The sequence below is a fragment of the Ciconia boyciana genome, chromosome 8 (genome assembly GCF_034638445.1).
Source record: "Ciconia boyciana chromosome 8, ASM3463844v1, whole genome shotgun sequence".
In the NCBI taxonomy this organism is placed as follows: Eukaryota; Metazoa; Chordata; class Aves; order Ciconiiformes; family Ciconiidae; genus Ciconia; species Ciconia boyciana.
The window spans coordinates 27,792,069-27,811,858 of record NC_132941.1 but is presented as its reverse complement, the minus strand read 5'-3'; the positions used below and the strand labels follow the sequence as shown (position 1 = coordinate 27,811,858).

Here is a 19,790-nt window from a genome sequence, read left to right as displayed (position 1 = left end):
TTCAGATATTCATAGAAAAATGCTGACTACGTATCTTAGGTGGTGACATACTGTTTGGTTTACACTTCTCCTTTTATGTGCTTAGAAAGTTTTATGCTCTGTATAATTCAAACTTGTACGTATATACAGAACGTGGGCATTATTAGAAAATTTAACAGGTACTATAACAAAAATTTGGTCATCAAAGTTTGTAATTTGGTAAATCATTTGGCTGCTTATTTATTTAAAGGCTTGTGTTTTGAACAAGCTAAATATTTTTATTTCAGGAAAGAAAATTGGCAGTTCTCTTAAATGCTGTAAATGCAGTCCAGAAGTTTTTCCTAATTCTTGTAATGCACCATTGCTGTAGTATTTCAGATAAGCAGTATGTGCAGTAATGCTTATACGATTGAGAGTGACAAGGTGACTTGAGAGCTGCCTCTGAATGACTTTTCTGATGTTAGCAGAGTATCAGAGAGCCCAAGCAGAGAGTCCAGCATGATTAGTTGTTGTTTTGTAACTGTATAATCTTATCATTCTACCAAAATCAATGAGAAAGCTTGATTAATGTAGGCTTCAAAAGAAGGATTTGGAGTGGATTCCACTTAACCTATTTGGTCTTAATCACAGTTTTATTCTGTTTAAAGAAGGGAAACTGGGGAGAGGAAAACCTAAGCTTTTCTACACTTGTGCTTTGGATAAAGTACATTGGTCCTTGTCCACTGGATTGAGTTTTACACCGTTGATTACAGGGGTATATTTGGGTTTCTTTTGCCCTTGAAGGGCTTGGAAGGCTCTGATGGCAAAGTAATGTACCCTTGAATAACAGGGACCAGTTTTCAAAGATCTGAGGCTGGCTGGGAATTTTTGGTTGAATACTTTTCTCATGGAAGAGGAACTCCCTACAAAACTGCAGTTTCTGTCAGGAAAATAGATTTTTCCATGATGGTCGCTTTTATCAGATAAATGTAAGAGTATTTTGGCATGGTCTTTCAAAACACTATTCCAATATTTCACTTCTGAGTCCGCAAAAACTGCAAACATTTCCTTTCATATCAGTTTAGCAGCATTTCTCTATTAGTATGCTGTTACTAATGTTTCAGTTCATGCCCCTGTTCATTCCCCTAAGCCAAGCTCTCTGCAAAATCCCTCTCTCCTAATGCAGTGTGATTATTCCCTCGAGCTGAACTTCACAGTGCATCCTGGAAAGTGATGCCTAGTCCAGAGGGGAAAACTGAGGTGTCCGTTCGTGAGGGTCCACTCCCAGGGGGCAGCACTGGCCCAGGGCAGTGCAATGCAGCACGGGGCTAACGCATGCTCTTCTGATCCACTTCAGTGAACCTGGAAGGAAGGGTGACGGAGAAATGGCAGCCATTCTTTGGATGGAAAATGTCAGAACAGAGTATTTTTCATACTGAGGTCCAAACAATTAGCTGTTCAGTGCGGTAAATTAAAAAAAATTAAATGGGATGTAAGTTCCATATTTTACTAAGCTCTACTATGAAGGCATTGAACTACAAAGCTGCATGCCTGACACAGTTTTGTGGGCGAGATGCTGAAGTCCCATTACTTTGTAGCTTGGTTAGAGTCTTTGGAGAGTCCCATGAGGCACATGTCTGTAATATTAAACAGCTGAACGCCTGAGAAAGCCCAGTCCCAAATCCTTCCTTTCACATAACTATTTTATCTTTTGGTTCACTGCAAAGGAGAAGCAAGGGCCTTGGCTGGGACAGTGCCTGCAGGGATGACTAGGAGTTTGTGAGGATTGCCTAGTGACCAGCCTCAATGCTGGGAGCATACTACTGGCTAAATTATCGAGAAAAATTACCAGTAGATATAGTATCTTCTGTAAAGGACATAATAAATATGTAATAAGTGATTTTTATGTATTATTTACATTTATGAGGCAAGACAAAAAAAAACCACTTAATTTTTTTTCCTACCTACCTAGGTATGCTTCATGTTCCTACACCTAGAAATAGTACTGTTGACTCTCTAATATATTCACGAAGAACTTTTCTTATTCACAAAGAACTTTTCTTTGGGAATGATTCTTTCTTTGCAACATTCCCAATAATTTTTTTTTCCCCAGGCTTTTCACATCTTCGAGTAGGAGCTGCTTTGGCCCCAAATCCCCTAATTGCTGCTGGTGTTAAGATAGGTAATTATCTGTTGCACTTTATCACTTACCTCGAGCACAGATAAAGCTTGCAGGGAATAGATCATACACAGTCCTATATTAATTTGCCATGGAAGGCCTGCATCATAGAACTCAGCAGAGCTCATGGCAAGCAATTTTAGCCAGAAGTAGTGGAAAAATGTCTTTATAAAATAAGCTGCTAATCCAGACTCCCGTCTAGGAACGCAGTCCTGGAGAACATAGGCAGAGTTTTCTTTGAGGGGTTGAATGGGGGCAAGGTAGGATCCTGCAAGAAAAGTGTGCTCTCCAGAGGGTCTTTGAGCCACCTCAGTGGCAGTCAGTCAGAAGCAATTACCTTGCAGCTCTTCAGCAATCTGATAGTATGTGAGTGCGGAACATTGCCTGTGCCTGCAGAATCACAGAGGTGGCTGCAGCAGCAGTGGCTCTTGCTCTCCAGGTTTTCAAGCATGTCGGGGTGTTGGGTTTGCCCCCCACCCCCTTTTTTTTGTATCTTTTGTTTTTCTCCCCACTTCTTTTCATGCTTGCTGTAGGTGAGACTTATACTGCATTAGCAGCAGGTATTTGGGATCATCCTTTGTTGCCAATCAGTTAAATGTAATTGTTGCATCCTTCTGGTCTGCCCACCTGTTCGTTCCTGTTAAGAAAATACTACCTTTATAAAAGTGTTAGACTTCTCGTTGTTGAGGGAAGGATTTTGCCATCTGTTAGCATAGTACTGCTAAAAGACAGGACTGAAAAAAGTAAGGTAACTAATAAGAAAGAAATTCAAGTCAAAATGGTGAAATTAGTGTAAAGGTTGCTTTTGAAAGTGGGCTGACTGACTGATGGAAAAGCTGCATGTCTTTAGTGCTCAGATGAGCTTGGGAATGAGGGAGCAGTGAACCTCTCTATAGTGGCATGAAAAAATGATTACTAGGAGGGGAATTAAAGAACGTCTATTATTCACAGACTGAAAGATCTGATGAAGACATTGCCTGTGTTTCAATCTTCTCCACCAATTTACTACAATTCTTCAAATTTCAGCAGTAGTTGCCTCAAGAGGCTAGTCAGGAGACTAATAGTTAGAGAAGAGAGATTAAGCACTGTGTGGATATAAAAAGTGCCAATGAGATAGAAATAGTAGAAGCTGTCAAGTTACAAAAAGTTGGGAGTGTCTTAAGGTAGTTGGCTTAGAGCTAATGATCTAGAGAAAAGTGATAATCAGTAAATTGTTATTAGCTCATGACAAAATGGTGTAGGTCAGTCGAGATCAGAGATGACAGGGAGGCACTGTGCAGTGACCTTACAGTGTGAGGCGAATGAGCAACCTGTTGGCTAGAGAACAGTATTGCAGGTGGGTGGCAGCTAATGAGTACCAGAAGACATAAAAACCCTACATTTACTGAGGTCACAGAGAAGTGTGTCTGATTGGGAAAAATATTTGGGTGTTGTTCAAGCCACCCCTGTAACTGCCTGTGTGACTATGGAATCTCAGATGTTTAAAAAAGGAAGAAAAAAAAAGTCCTGAAGTATGTGATAAGGGAGATTGAAATGGCATGGCAAAACTTTGTCAACCATTTATATTTTCTTCTGGAATTGATTTCATGTGGAATTTTAGGCTGAGTGCAAGTCATACATTAAAAAAAATAAATTTTAGAGGGAAAAGAAATGCACAGAAATGTAGGTTTTATCCCCCCCCTCCCCCCCCCCCCTTTATTTTTCCTCTCTTCCCTTTAGGTATTAAACAACTTGGAAAAGAGACAAATAACCTGCAACATTCCAGCTTAGGTACATTCTCATTATCTTGATAGAAGTATACAAAGTAACAATATGCAAAATCAGGCATTGTCTATATTCCTCTAAGGCAGAACAAGGAGAATCCTGATGAAATAAGAGGCAGAGCATTTCAGCAACAAAGCAATTTACTAAACATTATTAATAACTGGAATTTCTGATGTAAGAGATTACTGCTGGAAGGAAGTACCTGGACAGATTGACCAGGTACCTGGTGGGATCTAGCATGTAGCACTCTGGCATTGCCAATCTGTCCTATACTGTGCATGCTCATATCCCAACAAATACCTGTTGGGATTTCATGGGTTTTCCTGCCCATCTGATCAGACCCAGGTCTAATGAGATTCTTGCAGAGGAAATCACATGTCACTTAAAGCACTTAAAATCACTGACGATACAAAGAGCAGTTTAAAAAAAAAAAAAAAGTTAAAAATCTTCACTAGTCTCTACGTTTTATAAAGTGAGTACATGCACAAATTGGTAACAAGAACATGGCTATACTGCAATGTTATGATTGTCTGCTCATGTATTAATAAAAAAAAAAAGGTAGTACTTTAGATATTGAGGTATCATGCCATTTCACATGATGAGTAACCTGGAGGATTTTATGCTGTGTTTTTCTAGACTGACGACTTATTTGTTTGTCTTAATAGTTGCTATAAAAAGAATGTTTTACAATGAACAGAGAAAATCTTACCAAACAGTCCCAAAATAATTCAGGCAACTGACAGAAGGCAGTGGTTTCTGCTATGAAGATGTTATGGATGCCTACATTTTTTTTCCTATCTCTGTCATCCACTTTAAGTTAGCTTTGGAGAGTGGTTTTATCTTTAAGTATGAATCAGACAACGTTGCCAAGACAACCTCTCCTCAAGCTTTTCGTTTCGCCCACAGTGTGTGCTGAACCTCAACCAAGTCTTCTCCCAGAGTGATTGGTTACTTTTTCAAGTGGGATTTGATTTGATGAAGCAAAATATTCAAAGTACTTGATTTTCTTGGCTCCTCAGCGAATCACTCCAGCTAGTTTCACTTGCTCTGTCTCTAGGGCTGGAGGAAGCTAATCATGCTGGCAGCTGGATTCCAGCATACGAGATCTTTGACTGAAGTTATGGCTCTGCAGTCGATTACTGCTTTCCTAGCCAAGGCGTAGACGGGGGACGTACAGTCAGTGACAGAACACCTCCTCTGCAGGGTGTTTTACAGTATTTTCTCCAGAATATTAATTCTCAATGTAGTGATGCTGTATTTTAGGCTATTAGAGTTATGCCTGCTTTGTATTCCCTGCAGATGTTGTCTTATTGCAGGGTACCTTTTGTTAAACTAAAATTACTTTTGTTGCTTGGCAGGTGCTCAAGTAGGCTATATGAATTGACTGCCATATTGCTGATGGGATGGGGAGTGAGGCAGGGGGTTTAGTTGTATATTGTCTTTGTTTCCTGCCATGAGAACTTTTTGAAAGATATCTCTATATAGGCTTTTCCTCATCATGAGAGTGACAGACTTAAATAATACTTGAATAAACGTAGACTCTGTCATACAGTAATATTAAATTCCCTTTTCATTTCTTATAACCTCAATGTGTTTTATGCCCCTTTTGTTCTTACTTCTCACTGCTTTGTCAACAGACTCTCTTTTCCCAGGCACTGCTCTGCACTGTCATTCTTCTAGCTTTATTAAATAATGGTGGTATCGTTCTGTCTTAAACTTTCAACAAAGTAGGCTCTTGCAAAGAATTGTTTTAATTAAGTATAATGGTAGCAATGGCTCAGCTTATATTACTAAAAAAGGAAGGAATCTTGTGTGAAAGGTTTTTTTCACTGCCACTGCAAATTCATTTTCTCAAGAAACACAGTAAGATTGGTGACAAGATGATGACTGAGAGACCATTGATAGTCAAGGCTGTAACAAAGCAGCAGCAGACAGTGCCTCATCTTTGGAGGAGACATGCCAGTGGGCACCATCCCCAGGGGCGAGGACTCAGCAGGGATCTGAAGAGCCACCCCTGGTTCCTCCTGCCTGGGCCTTCAGTGGTTGGAATTTCAGATTGTTTACCAAGAAGCAGCTGAAAGATGAGACAAACAGGAATTCATCATCCTGACTGAGATGAGAATTTATCCAGTGACAGGCTTATATGATCACTGGTACTCTGAACAGTTTGTGTTTTTCACTGAGAGAAAAACAATTTCTCCATGAAGGATTTTTTTTTTCAAATATTTCCAATGTTTCAATTTTTTTTAGATATTGCATCCCTTCTTTCCAGCAGAGAGACTCATAGAGAGAGATCTAAATCTCTGCTACATCCCATCTCCTAAAAGTCCTTTCCATTTTCTGAAAGGTTTGCTGCAGCTGACGGACTGTGTTTCCAGTTTGCAGGTTTAATGTAGCTTTCCTGTTACATTTACAAATGTGGAACCTATTGATATTTAATACGATGTGTATTGAAACCACAGCATAAGTGTATATATTTATTGCTAATTTTTTTTCTATGCAGACTTACGAGATTTTTACACATTGGCTCTGTATCTCATGGTTATTTGTGCGTGAGAAAGAGGCATGTGGAAAACCCATCAAAGTCGGCCTGTGTATTGAATAAAGAAAATGCTGATTATAGTTGTGCTGATTTTGGCTGGGATAGAGTTAATTTTCTTCACAGTAGCTAATATGGGACTATGTTTTGGATTTGTGCTGAAAACTGTTGATAACACAGGGACCATTTTGTTGATGCTGAGCAGTGCTTACACAGAGTCTGCTCCTCACACCACACCACCCCACCAGCGAGTAGGCTGGGGGTGCACAAGAAGCTGGGAAGGGACACAGCTGGAACAGCTGACCCCAACTGACCAAAGGGCTATTCCATACCAGGTGACATCATGCTCAGCATATAGAGCTGGGAGAAGAAGGAGGAAGGGGGGGGCGTTCGGAATTACGGCATTTGTCTTCCCAAGTAACTATTGTGCATGATGCAGCCCTGCTTTCCTGGAGATGGCTGAACACCTGCCTGCCCATGGGAAGCAGTGAACGAATTCCTTGCTTTGCTTTGCTTGTGTGCATGGCTTTTGCTTTACCTATTAAACTGTCTTTATGTCAACCTACAAGTTTTCTCACTTTTACTCTTCTGATTCTCTCCCCCATCCCACTGGGGAGGAGTGAGCGAGTGGCTGCGTGGTGCCTAGTTGCCGGCTGGGGTTAAACCACGACATATTGTGGGCTGCAAGATACTATAGTGAAGGGATTGTTCTAAATGCAATACATTAAAAGTTATTTCAAACCAGGATGTAAATGACATTTCAGATTTTGAAAAGAATAATTACCTGAACAGCCACTTGAAAGAGAAACTCTTTAACTCTTATGTTTTTATGTTTCAACCAGTAAAAGACACCTATGGGATTTATTTTTAGTATGTGAATAAACTTGATGGAATAAAGTGGAATGACTAATAACCTTGGTCTGTCAGACACAGCCATTAGTGGTTTGTCCCAGAGATACTCTGCCCATGCATTTTTTCTTGATGCACTAAGCAAGTCCAGGTCTTGAATCTCTGTTATACTTAATTTGAGGCATCTTTGTGACTTGCAAAATACAGCCTAAAGAGTCACACAAGTGACTGCTACTGCTATTTGAATCCCAGCTTCCCCAGGAGGTAAGCCCGTGCTGTAATTCACTGCCACCATTATGTCTGTCAGTACACAATAGTTTTTGTACCTCTAAGTGTGCACATAAGTAACAGCAACTTATGTGCCTAAAAACTTTTGGACTGGCTTGTATCTTACTGATTGAAATTAGTCTAGCTGTCATTTTGAAATGAAGCCTGAGCATAACTGCTTTGTTGAATTGAAACCTGATGTATTAATAGATCTATAGGGAACCTAACTATAAAAAGCATCTCCCAGCTTTGTCTGTACAAACTGGCTCTTCCACTATCAGAATAAGTGAATTTCCTCTGCTTTCTTTGACAGCTATGGATTTCAGCAACTGACAAACACAAATTTCAGTTCCACTTCAGAGAATATGGAGAACTCCTCAATTTTGCAGCACAGTTGGGCTCTAAAGTCTTTACCTGCTCTCTCACTTTCTCTCTTGCACTTGGGGGGGGGGGGGTTGGTAGGAAACTGAATTTGGAAACTATTGGAAGTGCAAAGACTTGGCAACCAATGGTCTTGATAAGAAAATACAAAAAATAGTTTACAGAATTTTTTTTCTCGTGTAGAGATTCAGCGATAGAGTGCTATTAAGAACATTAACCTTTTAATTAATTGATTAAAAGAAGAAGAGAAAATAATAACTAACTTGAATTTCTTTTTACAGACAATAACAAACAGTTCCCACAGTTTGTTATGCTCTTTTAAGAGTAAATATTTTTTAAAAAGTAATGGCTACATAAACTATAAAATCTAAAGGTTTGGTGCTGGGGAGTGTACAGAAAGAACTGTAGTTGTCTCTGAAATAGGATGATGTAAGATGGATGATGTAAGAAAAACATGTGTTTACTGAAATGGACTGTGACCACAAGAGATTAGCTTTGGAGCTTTATTAGTAATTATTGTCTTCCCAGCTTTGTTTAGCAAAACCACAAGGAAAAAATTAAGAACTTCATGCCTTTTCTGATTGATTTCTAAAACAATGCCAACTGATTGCTTTAATTTTTTTAATATTTATAAAATACTTAAAGGATTAGTTTAACAGGACGACAGTGAGATAAACATCCTCTGCCCCAGGAATTCACTCTAGCCTGGTAGTCCACAACTCTCCAGGAAAGTAGAAGACATAGGTTCAAATTATTTTAGGTGAAGGAGCACAGGAGGGCATTTTTTCAGCTATATGGGTAAGTGCCTTAACCAAAGACCTATTGGGACTGCTGCTGCCACATCTACTGCTAAAGAGTTGGGGCTGCTTAGTAGCATATTGGTAAGGGACAGCAGAAGACGTGTGAACAAGAGGGAACTGGTTGTGCCTTCTGTGCAAGGATGAGTTTAAAGTGTGTAACACATCCCAGTTAAAGTCTTCTGTAGAGTCCCATGAGCTCTGCTCCCCATAGCTTGGTTACAGAGAACAAAGAAGAAAAGAATTTACATTTATGAAATCAAATCCCTCCCTGATCTTTCCCTAATCAACCTGACAGCTTCTAATTGCTGTGTTCAGAGATCCCACTGGATTTGTTTGTGCTCTCCTAACATCCATTGTAATCTGAAATATTCCCCTAAATATTCTAAAGATAAATATTAACTAGGTTTATAAGAGTTTCCGGATGGTGATGAGATTTAAGTATTTATGTAGTTGGCTAATATGCAAAATAATATTATTCAATGATAGTAATTGTTGCTTTATTCAGAGTTTCACTGCCTGATACCTAACATCATGAAGGTGTCCCAACTGCATGGATTGCCATCTCCTAGTAGATAGCCCTTGTGGAGTGGCCCCTGCTATTGAGGTGAGCCTTGGGAATTCCACCAATTTCTAATTCATTCTTATCATATTGTAATACTTGATGTGTTTAAATAAGCTTGTGCCATAAAATCATTTTGCACATATTGTATGACAGTCTCACTCCTTGCTATATAACAACCAAAAAAAAAACATGTTAGCTAGTTTTGAACTTTACTGGGCAGCAGAGACTCCTCTGGCCACTAGCCACAGAGCTGATATGTAGGAGTCCTGTGGTAATCCTTATGTGCCTTTGAAAGGTTATTTTTCATTAGCAGTACTGGCCAGAATGGGAAAATGATGCTACTACACCTTAGATATCCAAAGACTCAAAGAGCTTTTCTCCTACAGGCATTGGAAATTAATGGCTTGTATTTCTGTAAACTTTGCAACTCATTTCTGTGATCATAGAAGTAGGATCAGATTGAAAGATGAGGAAGAATGTTGATCATCAGATATTACGTGGTTTGCAGGAGGTAAAGGTGTATCTCATTGCTAAAGGCAATGCTAAAGGCAATCATATGTTACATTTGGTGTTCACATGGAAGGGAGAGCAAATCCAGAACAAATTCATTGTTTTGCAGCTAACTAGCTCAAGTCAAAGAGCAACCATTTTTCCCATCCTTTTCCTTTGCTTCATAACTAAACATATAAAAAGAAATAAATATTAGTCCACCTTTGCTTTCAAAAGGAATAAATATAATTATGTAGTGTGTGTCACATGTCTGCATCATTTATCACAATTGCATTTTGAAGCCGCACTTAATTTAACTTAGCGTTGGGTTTCCTAGACTTTCAATTGTCCTTTAGCCTGCTAAAATGATGGGTAGACCAATGAGTGAGCATTGTGGTTTTTTTCATCTGTCTTATGGTACAACGTGCCTGCAGACCTGGCAGCTGTAAAGCTCCATAAGACAATTTTCTAAGTCTATGATAGAAACTTCATATCCTGTTCAGTCTCAATATTTATTGTCCACAGAATAAATATACTCTTTAAAAAATTTAAGTCTCTTGATATTTTGCTCTATTTTTACAATGTTGGCATTCCTTTGGACTAAGTGTGAGTGCAGAGGTAAATTCATGTGGTTTGCAAAAGAAAGTGTTTTATCTATTTTTGCTTGCTAAAGCACACATAAAGTTTGTATGTCATAAACACAGAAAGTTTATATGTCACTATGAAATCTTAAGGAGAACAGAGGTTTTTGGTAATATTGCTTGATGTTTTCTGCAAACAACAGATTTTCAAGGCATTTTACAGCATTGATTTTTTTTTAATCAAACACATCTGGTTCAAAATTTAGATTGTTCAGTTTGTCCACGATGCCTCAGCATTTATTTAGGCCATGAACCCTGCATTTACCCAATTCAGTAGACACACTTCCTTTTGTGATTCTTTACGCTTTTGTACTTGCCACCTCCTGTTTCATCCACAAACTAGATTTTTTTTTTTTCCTGGAAGCGACACCGTAGGCATAACAAGTCTCTCTGAACTGTCACAGTTCACATGTAAAATGGCCTTTTAAGGTTGTCTATAACTGTTGTAAATCTCTTCATTCCTGCTCATACTGCAGAACAGAGTGTTTCAGAATGTGGCTTGTTGGGGGCACTCTTTGCAGGACTTTTGCAGTACTCAGGAGGATGCTGGGGAACCTGAAATGAAGGCAAACCTGACAACTTGCAGTTTATGAGAATTCATATAATTTTAATGGCTTTGGAAGCTGATGTGCCTTCTTCCTGCCAGGAGACTGTGATGGTGGCATTCTGATTGGATTGTGTGTAAGTCAATGAAGGGAAGTGAAGCACAAGTGGTCAAGTAAAGGGCAACATAATTGCTTGAGAGAGGACGGTAAATTAGAGGCAAAAAAACTGAGGAGGGGAAATCTCAGTTGCTCTGGGATTAACCCCCCTGGAGCTAGGAAAATGATCCTAATCTATATAATCATCAGTAGCTAAAAAAATGTCATTAACCCAGGCAAAATCTTCCTGGAGATGCTGATGCTTTGATCTCTGACTACCCATTGCTGTAGATGACACTCGCCTACCCTTCCAGTCACTCTTGCCTCTAGTGTGGTTGTTATTTTTAACCTTTCTTCTCTCTTAGTAATGTACATAGGAGAATGTGGTAGTACTATTGTGCTGGAATTGAACTTTCTTCTTTCATCAAAACTCAACCAGGTTCTCAACTTTTCGTGCTTCAACTTCTGTAGGACTCTTTAATACATTCTACTTCGTATCATATGAATATCTTCTTGACACTAACCCCTACATTAGCTTTTGTCTTCTCTCATTCCCTAGACATATACTTGAAGCTCTAAGAGCAATTTCCCTTTACTCAAGTGCTCTCTTTGTAAAGCCCACTTTTCACTGGAGGTTCCCCTTTGTTCACAAGATTTACTGTTCCTCAGCCACCTCACCCATAAATATCTTTTTACTTTTTTCCATGTCAATGCTTGTGTATAAGGGAAAAATCATTCTAATAGAGCTGTCCACCCATTTCTGTGTCCTTCCTCAAATTGTCCTGTATGACTTCTCACTACCTGTGAGTCACTGTTATGTCTGAGCGTGGAAATGAGATGCATTGACTTTCCTTGCTTTGCTTCTCCAACTATCCCTTTCCTCTTACCTTTCCCCATTTCCACCATTTCTGATGGAAAGTCACATAGGTAACTAAGCCCACAATATGGCTAACAGCATTAACTGTGTTTGTCTTTCATCCTGTAGACTGCCAAGAAATTTAGGGCTGGAACCTGTGATTCTTGTGTTGCTGGGGTAGTGGAAAATGTCCATAATTCTGTGACTGTGGTTAGTGAAAGCATATTTTCTATCAATATGTTGAGCTCCTTATCTTCTGTGAGGGATGGTGATCCTGGGATACCAGGTTGATTGACTGGAAATGCTTTTGTATTACTTCTTTTGAAGAATAGCATAATAATATTTTAGTCTTTTATGTTTGAGTAGCTTAGAAACTAAATTCTAATGCAATATTTGCATAAGTCATTCAGTACACAGAATTTTGTTTTAAACTTTTAAAGACATTAAAAATACCTTAAGCTGCAAAGTGCAGTGAATCAATAATGTATATTAATCCTGATTCCTAAGTAAATATGCACACTTAATTTATATTTTTTTCTTCAGAAAAATTCACAGATTAAGTAGTTGGGTTGGGATCAGATCATACCAACACATGCCAGAGAGCTTTCAGCTGAAGATATATAAGAGAAGTTGGGATAGTTATTGGCCATTCTTTTCCATGCTCAGTGTTAATTCCTATTAATTCACTTCTCTAAAATATAACTACTAATGAAAGTCTATAAAAATCTACTCTCATCTACCATAAATGCAGAGCATGGTAAAATTTATCAAAGTAAAAACTCTGAAAGGTATTGAAGAAATCAAAGTTTAAGAAGTTAAGCATGGATACGGGCTTCTGAGAGTTGTGTTTGATCTGTGATGAGCCTATCACAGAGAAAGTGCGCTTTCTGGTATGGGGCATTTTGTCTTTTTCAAGTAGATTTGGTGCATCATATGGAGCAGCTTCTAATGTCTGTTCATTTCTTTAGATGTTTTGAAATATTTCAGATTCACTTCTCCCAGGTAATTTCTGACTGTTATGGCAAGCTTCTGTTAATGGTGAGGTCTGTGTGTAATTTAATTATTGGATAAGTGAACATTGTATTAGCATAATAGCAAAATTATGGCCCAGATTTTCTTTTTCCTCTCTCTATGAAGATGAGCATTAATTTACAGAAGAGATAAAGGGTGGGAACTTTTGGCATCCTGAAAAATTGTGTTCTAGAATCTAAATTTTCAATATCCCCCCCACCCTCTTTAAAATATTACTGTTCTCCAAATAAGAAAATGAATGCTATGGATCTGCACCCACAATGGCTTGGTAATAGAAGTTTTAAACTGCTTGATGCTTCACAGAACTGTAGCTGGGGCATGTAGTCTGACTTCTTGAATATCACAGGTCATATGTTATGCTTGTGTGCTTTATAACAGGCACAAAGACTTCCTTTAACTTTTTTTTTTTTTAAAGGGAAGAAAAAAGTAAAATTCATTCCTCACGTTAGAAACTGTCATGAGCAAAGCACAGGAGTGCTACCAGTGCCTGAGGGTCCTTACGTTGGCAAGGATTTGATATACCACATCCTTTCAGCAGGTAAATTACTTCCGTTGTACAAAGAGAAACCAAAAACCTCAGTGTGTTTTTCACCAAGTGTAGAATTCCTTCTTACCCCCAGATCTACTGATCAGCGGTACTCTGAGCATGAGTCAACTGAGCTGGTCTTGCAGCTATGAGTGAGAATTTTTGTAATGTCACAGGGCTGTGATCCATATCATGCAGTTCTTCCACTGCTGAACTTAAATGCTACAGAGAAGGGCAGGAAAAATAGATTTTACATAGTGTAGAAGAGAAGAGGCTTCTGGCTCACTTAAGTGATATTCTCAGTCCCTAAAGTGTCAGAATGTGTTGAGAATAACAGAGAAATTTCTGTCTTCTCCAAGGCCTGTGAAAGGAGAAGCTAAAAGGGTTTATAGCTTTATAGGTTGTCAATTTGAAAGATCAATCATCATGAACCATAGACAGACATTTTCTCCCAGAAGTTAAACTTTCTTTTAGGCAGACTTCCAGGGCATGAGATGCCCTAGGGTATGAGACATCAGCATGCAACTTGCAGGTATGAGTCAGGACCTATGGGAAACTGATTTCTTCTTAAGTGGCAGATGGATGTCAGGTGAGGAATACTCCAGGGCATCAAAAATGGTGCTTGATGCCTGTATTTAGGCAGCCAGATCCCATCTCACTCTTTTTTTTTTTTTTTTAACAGGCTCCAAACAGTGCTAAATCTGACATTTTTCTTAGCAAACTGTTCCAGTGATGCCTTATTCTCTTTGCTGCCTAATTGCATATTAATTCATGGTTCAGCTTGCCAAATTTTGACTTCCAGCTGTTTGACTTCCAGCTTTTTTTATCAACCAGTTGAAATACTTCTACTATGGTGTATGTTTTGGCTTGGTGCTCGGCCTCATCTTTGATTTGAGCAGTAGGGCCAGTCATGTGATACCCATGGCTTTGGGCTTGCTTTATTCCAGCTGCCCCATGGGTCTGTTCTGCTGTCTCTTTGCTTTCAGCAAAACCTGATTCTTGTTCTTCCGTTGTCTGTCAGGTCACTGTTACTTTTGTAGCACCAGTCTTGTTGTCAGGATCCTGTTTTTGAAATGTCTTTGCAAATCACAAGAAACAGTTGGTAACATTTCATTTCACTGATCAGCAGATTTGGGGGATGGTTTGGTCCCTTTGAAACTCTAGATCTCTGCTTTAAAGTGATCAAGATCTAGAGCAGATGTCTCTTACAGCTTGTATGTCAGATATGCAGGTATTTTGCTTCTAGAGAGCACTTCAGTTTATGTAAGGCTTCCTGTACCTGCTGTATTCCTATGTAATATCCTTACAGCAGTTGCTGCCCTGCAAGAGGAGGCTTTCCAGGCAGACATTCTTGTGTTGTCCACCTTCCTTCAGCATCTGCATGTTTCACTTTTTCTGTTTCCTGGCAAAAATCCCAAGCTTTCACTGATCCCCATTAATACACAGCTCCAGCCGTTCCCTGACCTTGAAGAGGGCTTTGCAAGCCCTTACCGTCCAGCCCCGACAGATTGATGTCACTGGTACATGGCCAGGAGGCTGCCTTGAAATACATTTTTATTCCAAAGATTTTGTTTGCCATCACTTCTCCTCTCAGTGTCTCAAACTAAACATCACTTTGAACCAGCTGCTTCACTGTACCGATGATCTGGCCTGCTGACTTCTATCTGCATGTGTTTTTTACATTGCTTTTTCAGCAAGTGTTATTACCCACGACCCTCTCAGTGAGACTAATATTAATTCTACTTTAAGTCACTGTTTCTTTGGTGGTAGTTCTGAATTAGCCACTGATTTCAGCATTCCGGTTTTAAGATCACCTCCACCAAATTTTGATTACAGCAGTACCGTAGTCACTAATGTAAAGATTTTTGAGTCTTCTGATGTACTATTTTCTTTTGTTTGTTTTCTTGTTTATTATTACATTGCCTCATGCTTGCATTTATCATATGCATGATTCTACAGCCACTTCAGAGAACTCACCAAAAGAAGCAGGTGTTCCTAATTAGGCACAAAAAAAATCTCTGCACTGCATTTCGTATCTTTTTTTTTTGATATTTCGGCAATGAAATAGAATTTCAATTACTATCAAAGTCTGAATGTGAATGAGAGAAAAGTCCGTTAGTTACTATTCAAAATTCTAGTATTGGGCACCACTTCATGATACTTGGGACAAGTGGGATCAAGTACTATCAAGTCAAGTGTGCTGTTTTACTGGTATATAGAAGAATATATTTCACAAAAGAACTCAGTGCATGAAATATGCTTCACCAAAATCCTTTTCTTTTTCTAACAACTGCATGGCAGTGCTGCTCTTTCTTTAATCCTCATTTTTAACTTGGTATTATTCAGATTTATTTTCCTTTTTCTTCCAGCCACAGAGTAAAGATAAGAAAAGAATTGGAGACTTTACTATTTTATTAGCTTTCTCTGAATACCTTTGCAAAACAGGCAGAGGTTTTGTCTATAGTAATTCAGCTCCAAGAACTGCCAGCTTCATGTATTTTCATGAGTTTTGCAATAAAGACTATCTATTAATAATGTTTTAAACATTTCACATTGTTTTTATGTTATTAGAATTGTCCCTATGGCTAAGCATAAGACGTTCCTTGATCTGCATTTTGTGGGAGGTAAAAGTTTTAACAAAGTTGCGGAAGATTCTTCATTGCGCCAGGTTATAAAATCAGGAGGGAATAAATAAAGCTGCACACACTTTCCCAGCTTTCCAGGCAAGATGTATGTCCACTTAGTCTCATCAGAGAGATGAATCTGTTCTTCTCTCTGGGAGTAATCAAAGCATTTGCCTAAGGCTATTCCACCCATGGTAAAACACCCAAGGAGGTGGTTCTTAGCCTCCAGATGTCTCAAAGGTAGCACCATTTTTTGCCTCCCTAATTACTTTTTAATTTCTCTCTTGTTATTTATCCCTTGAATTTAACTCTCCTTCTTGTCTTTGGAGAATATATTAAAATAGAAGTGGCTTTCTTTTCTGTAACAGACAGTCTCATGTGTTATGAATTTTAAAATATATTATAATCTAAGTATTGAAAAGAAAATTTTCTGCATGTCAGGTGTCCTCAGTAGAGCCCTCCCTTTTTCTCCAGGTTAGAAAAGCAACAACAAAACCGACCCATAATTGTCTGTATTATCATAATGGGGTACCTACAACAGCTAGTGAAGGGCAACTGGAGAAGTGGAGCACAACAGAGCTGTTCCCCCTGCTGCTGCCAGATAAACAAGCTGCTCTATGGCTGAAAAAGGGCTGCTGAACCCTTGGAAATCCCACAGGACCTTTTCTCTCCTGTGGCTCCCAAGGAACTGTGTCTACTCCTGGGAAAACGTTGCCCTGAAAGATTTTGAATTGGGAGCAGAGATTCTTCTTGAATGCAGTAGTCTACCCATGGTACCTACCCCCTGCCCCTTTGAGGAACATATGAAATTGTCTAAATAGCAAACACCTAAATACCCAAGTTTGCACTAACTGTCTTGAAATGTTAAGGTTGGCCCCTTAATCAGTCTGTGAAGCTCTGGAAAGAGCAGACTGAGGTGCTGTATTTCAGAAATGAAATCAGCTTCTGAGGAGAAAATGCTTATTTGCTCTGGAAATAATACACTCCACAAGCCAAGAGGATTTTAGGCAGGATGGACTACACACAAGCCAAGCTGAATACTAACAGTTCAGATGAGGTGTTGAAGGAGCGTTACTTGTCCAGTGGGGGAGATGGTTGTCAACTTTAAAAAAAAAAAAAAAAAAAAAAGACGACATTTCAGTTATGTCAGTCACAGCGTTGCCATCTGCCCCTGCTTTGGTATGTCTGTGGTGTTCTTCTCATGGTGCTTAATAGTCTTCCAGGGCTTTACAATCATGTATGTGAGATGTGTAGAGAAGCTGTAGCTTCCTTCCCCTGTGTTAGTGTATACTGTATTAACATTGCCTGGGAACTGGGGGGAAATAAATGTTTTTGCTTTCATCCTGAGATATTCCTGGCTGACTGATGGGTGGGTGGCTCAATTAGACAGACTGAAAGGTGGCTCAGTGAAACTCTTGTTGTTCAAAAGTAAATCTCTTTTCCATTCCTGTCTCTAACTCGTGTAGATAGCAGAAATCTATTCACATTTAGCAGGGAAATTTGCACTTACAAAATACTCTGCAGCAGCATTTCACAGTCTTAGGCCAACATATGAGAAAGCTCTGTGTCTTTCTCACATGAGTTTCACCTTCCAAGATGACAGTTTCATATTGCCTGAGGGATGTACCTGTCCAGATCCTCATCATCAGGAGGCAGGTAGTCTCTTGGGTAACTGTTGGCAGTTTCATTGTGGACTGTGCTCTTTGTGCCCACATCGGGGCTTTGGTATTTTGAGTTTTTAAACCATAGCCTTTAAATGTTGCACTGAGCAGTAAACAGCATGTAAACCTAATCTTGTTGAGGGACTAAGTGCATATTACATTATATTGGTGATACACTAGTTCTTTAGGGTCCTGTAGACTTGACTACTTTTGGTGAAAATCCCTGATTTATCCACTTTATTCTTAAAGATGTAATCCAAAACTGGTTACTTCTCCACATTCTGTTTTGGTTAATTCAGTTCACTTGAGATTCTATACGTGTGTTTGTGCATGTGTGTCTTACAGCCATGCAGATGTATACAAATGACTGCAACGCTAGCATTACCTTGTTTTTGGTGAAAGTAATTCTGTTATCCAAAATAAAGTCACTTCTTACGCAGGTAGTTTGTCATTCCACTAGATGAAATGTATATATCTTTAGGTGACCTGACTTTAACTGATTGTTCTGTCCTTGAGGAAGAGCGCTGGTGTCACACTGCAGCTATCTTCTTTTTGAAACATTAATTTCTGCACAGTATAGTTTGTCTAAATCCAGTCACAGGAAAAACTCTTACATTACTAGCAGGAAGTGTGAGTCAGCTTTATTACCACCTGAGGTTATACATGTATGTATGAAATATACACAAATGTAATATATAATATATACAGTCTTTTTATTTGCCACCTGCCAAAAATGTAAATGTGCCTGTGCTGTCAGTACATTAGCGTTGAAATGGACAATTCTTTCCCTAGGTACCATGTTCTGAAATAATTGATTGGGGTCATTAGTTTGTTTAATTTTATTGTTGCTGGTTTAGCTTACAAAAATGTGGATGGACTTCCTTTTGGTTTTAACACTGTGCTTCAAGCAATACTGTTTTTCTTTTAGCTAAAAATATTTCTATATAAAATGTCACATCTATAATATCACATCCATTATTAATCTCTAAGGAAGCCTGAACTTTTGTACAAGAAATGAACAGGGTCACTAGAACAATTTTTTCTTTGTCTACCCTGTTACACATCAATTATAAGAATTTTCAAAGGTCCTTAGGACTGCTGTAGGCCAGCAATACATTCCGCAAAAGAACAGTCGGTGCAGTAAAGGCACTTTGCTGTCCAGCCTGTTGCTGGCTGCGGTCAGCCATTTCACAGATTCCAGTTGGTGTCATTCTTTTGGATGGTTATCCCATCAAGGGATTCGACCTTTCTGGCATGATTTGTTTTCAATAGACCCTGTTGGTTTTTTTTTAACGGCCTACTATTTGGTAGGTGTTCACCAATTAATTTTCACTTATTTCCATCCAGGTGAGGCTGACTGGTCTGTGCTTTTTTTTCTGCTCTGAAGAAGTCTGGGGAAGAACAAACAGAAGCTCTGGGCGCTTAAGCTCCTGTTGCCTGGAGCTGTGAAATAAAACCTAATGGCTTAGAAATTGCTTTGGCTGGGGTCTCATGAAGAGGAAGTACTTTTAAACTGTAACCTGAGTTTTGTGGATATGTTTAAGAACATAGATTTTTATTTATTTTTTTCTTTTAATCAGTCTGCTGGGATACAAAGCTGGGAAGAATCAATGTAATTTTGTTTTCTCTTTGACTGTACTATTAAAAGTGGGGTATTTTTTTTTCTTGATTTTGATAGAAGGAAGAAGCAGTGAAAGAACTAGAAGTTGATTTGGCTTAAAGTAAGGCTGGGATTTCTTTCAAATTGAGCTTCATAGTGAGAGAATACATTCTCCTCGTTAACATGACCTGGAGCCCAAGTAAAGATTTGATGCTGCAGTATAAGAAGCAGAACACTGTGTATTTTATAACTTCACGATCATTAAAAATAGGAATTTACTGCAGAAGAACATTAGTAGTCTTTTTTTTTTAATTATCATTGGTCTCTATTTTGTCATACTGTATTTTAGAACACTCTTCAATTACTTTCAAGGTGCCAAACTGAAAGCCTACCCTTCTTTCATGATTTTGTACTTGATTTT

The 19,790-nt window shown here is 38.8% G+C and overlaps 1 long non-coding RNA gene across 1 annotated transcript in view; it reads left to right on the top strand.

Annotated features, from left to right (window-relative positions):
• Positions 1 to 7,498: 7,498 nt before the first annotated feature.
• LOC140655302 (uncharacterized) overlaps positions 7,499 to 19,790 on the top strand; it is a 39,507-nt gene continuing 27,215 nt past the window's right edge. The window contains exons 1-2 of the long non-coding RNA XR_012043748.1: positions 7,499 to 7,553; positions 9,243 to 9,341. This is a non-coding gene — a long non-coding RNA (uncharacterized lncRNA). The remainder of the gene's footprint in view (positions 7,554 to 9,242; positions 9,342 to 19,790) is intronic.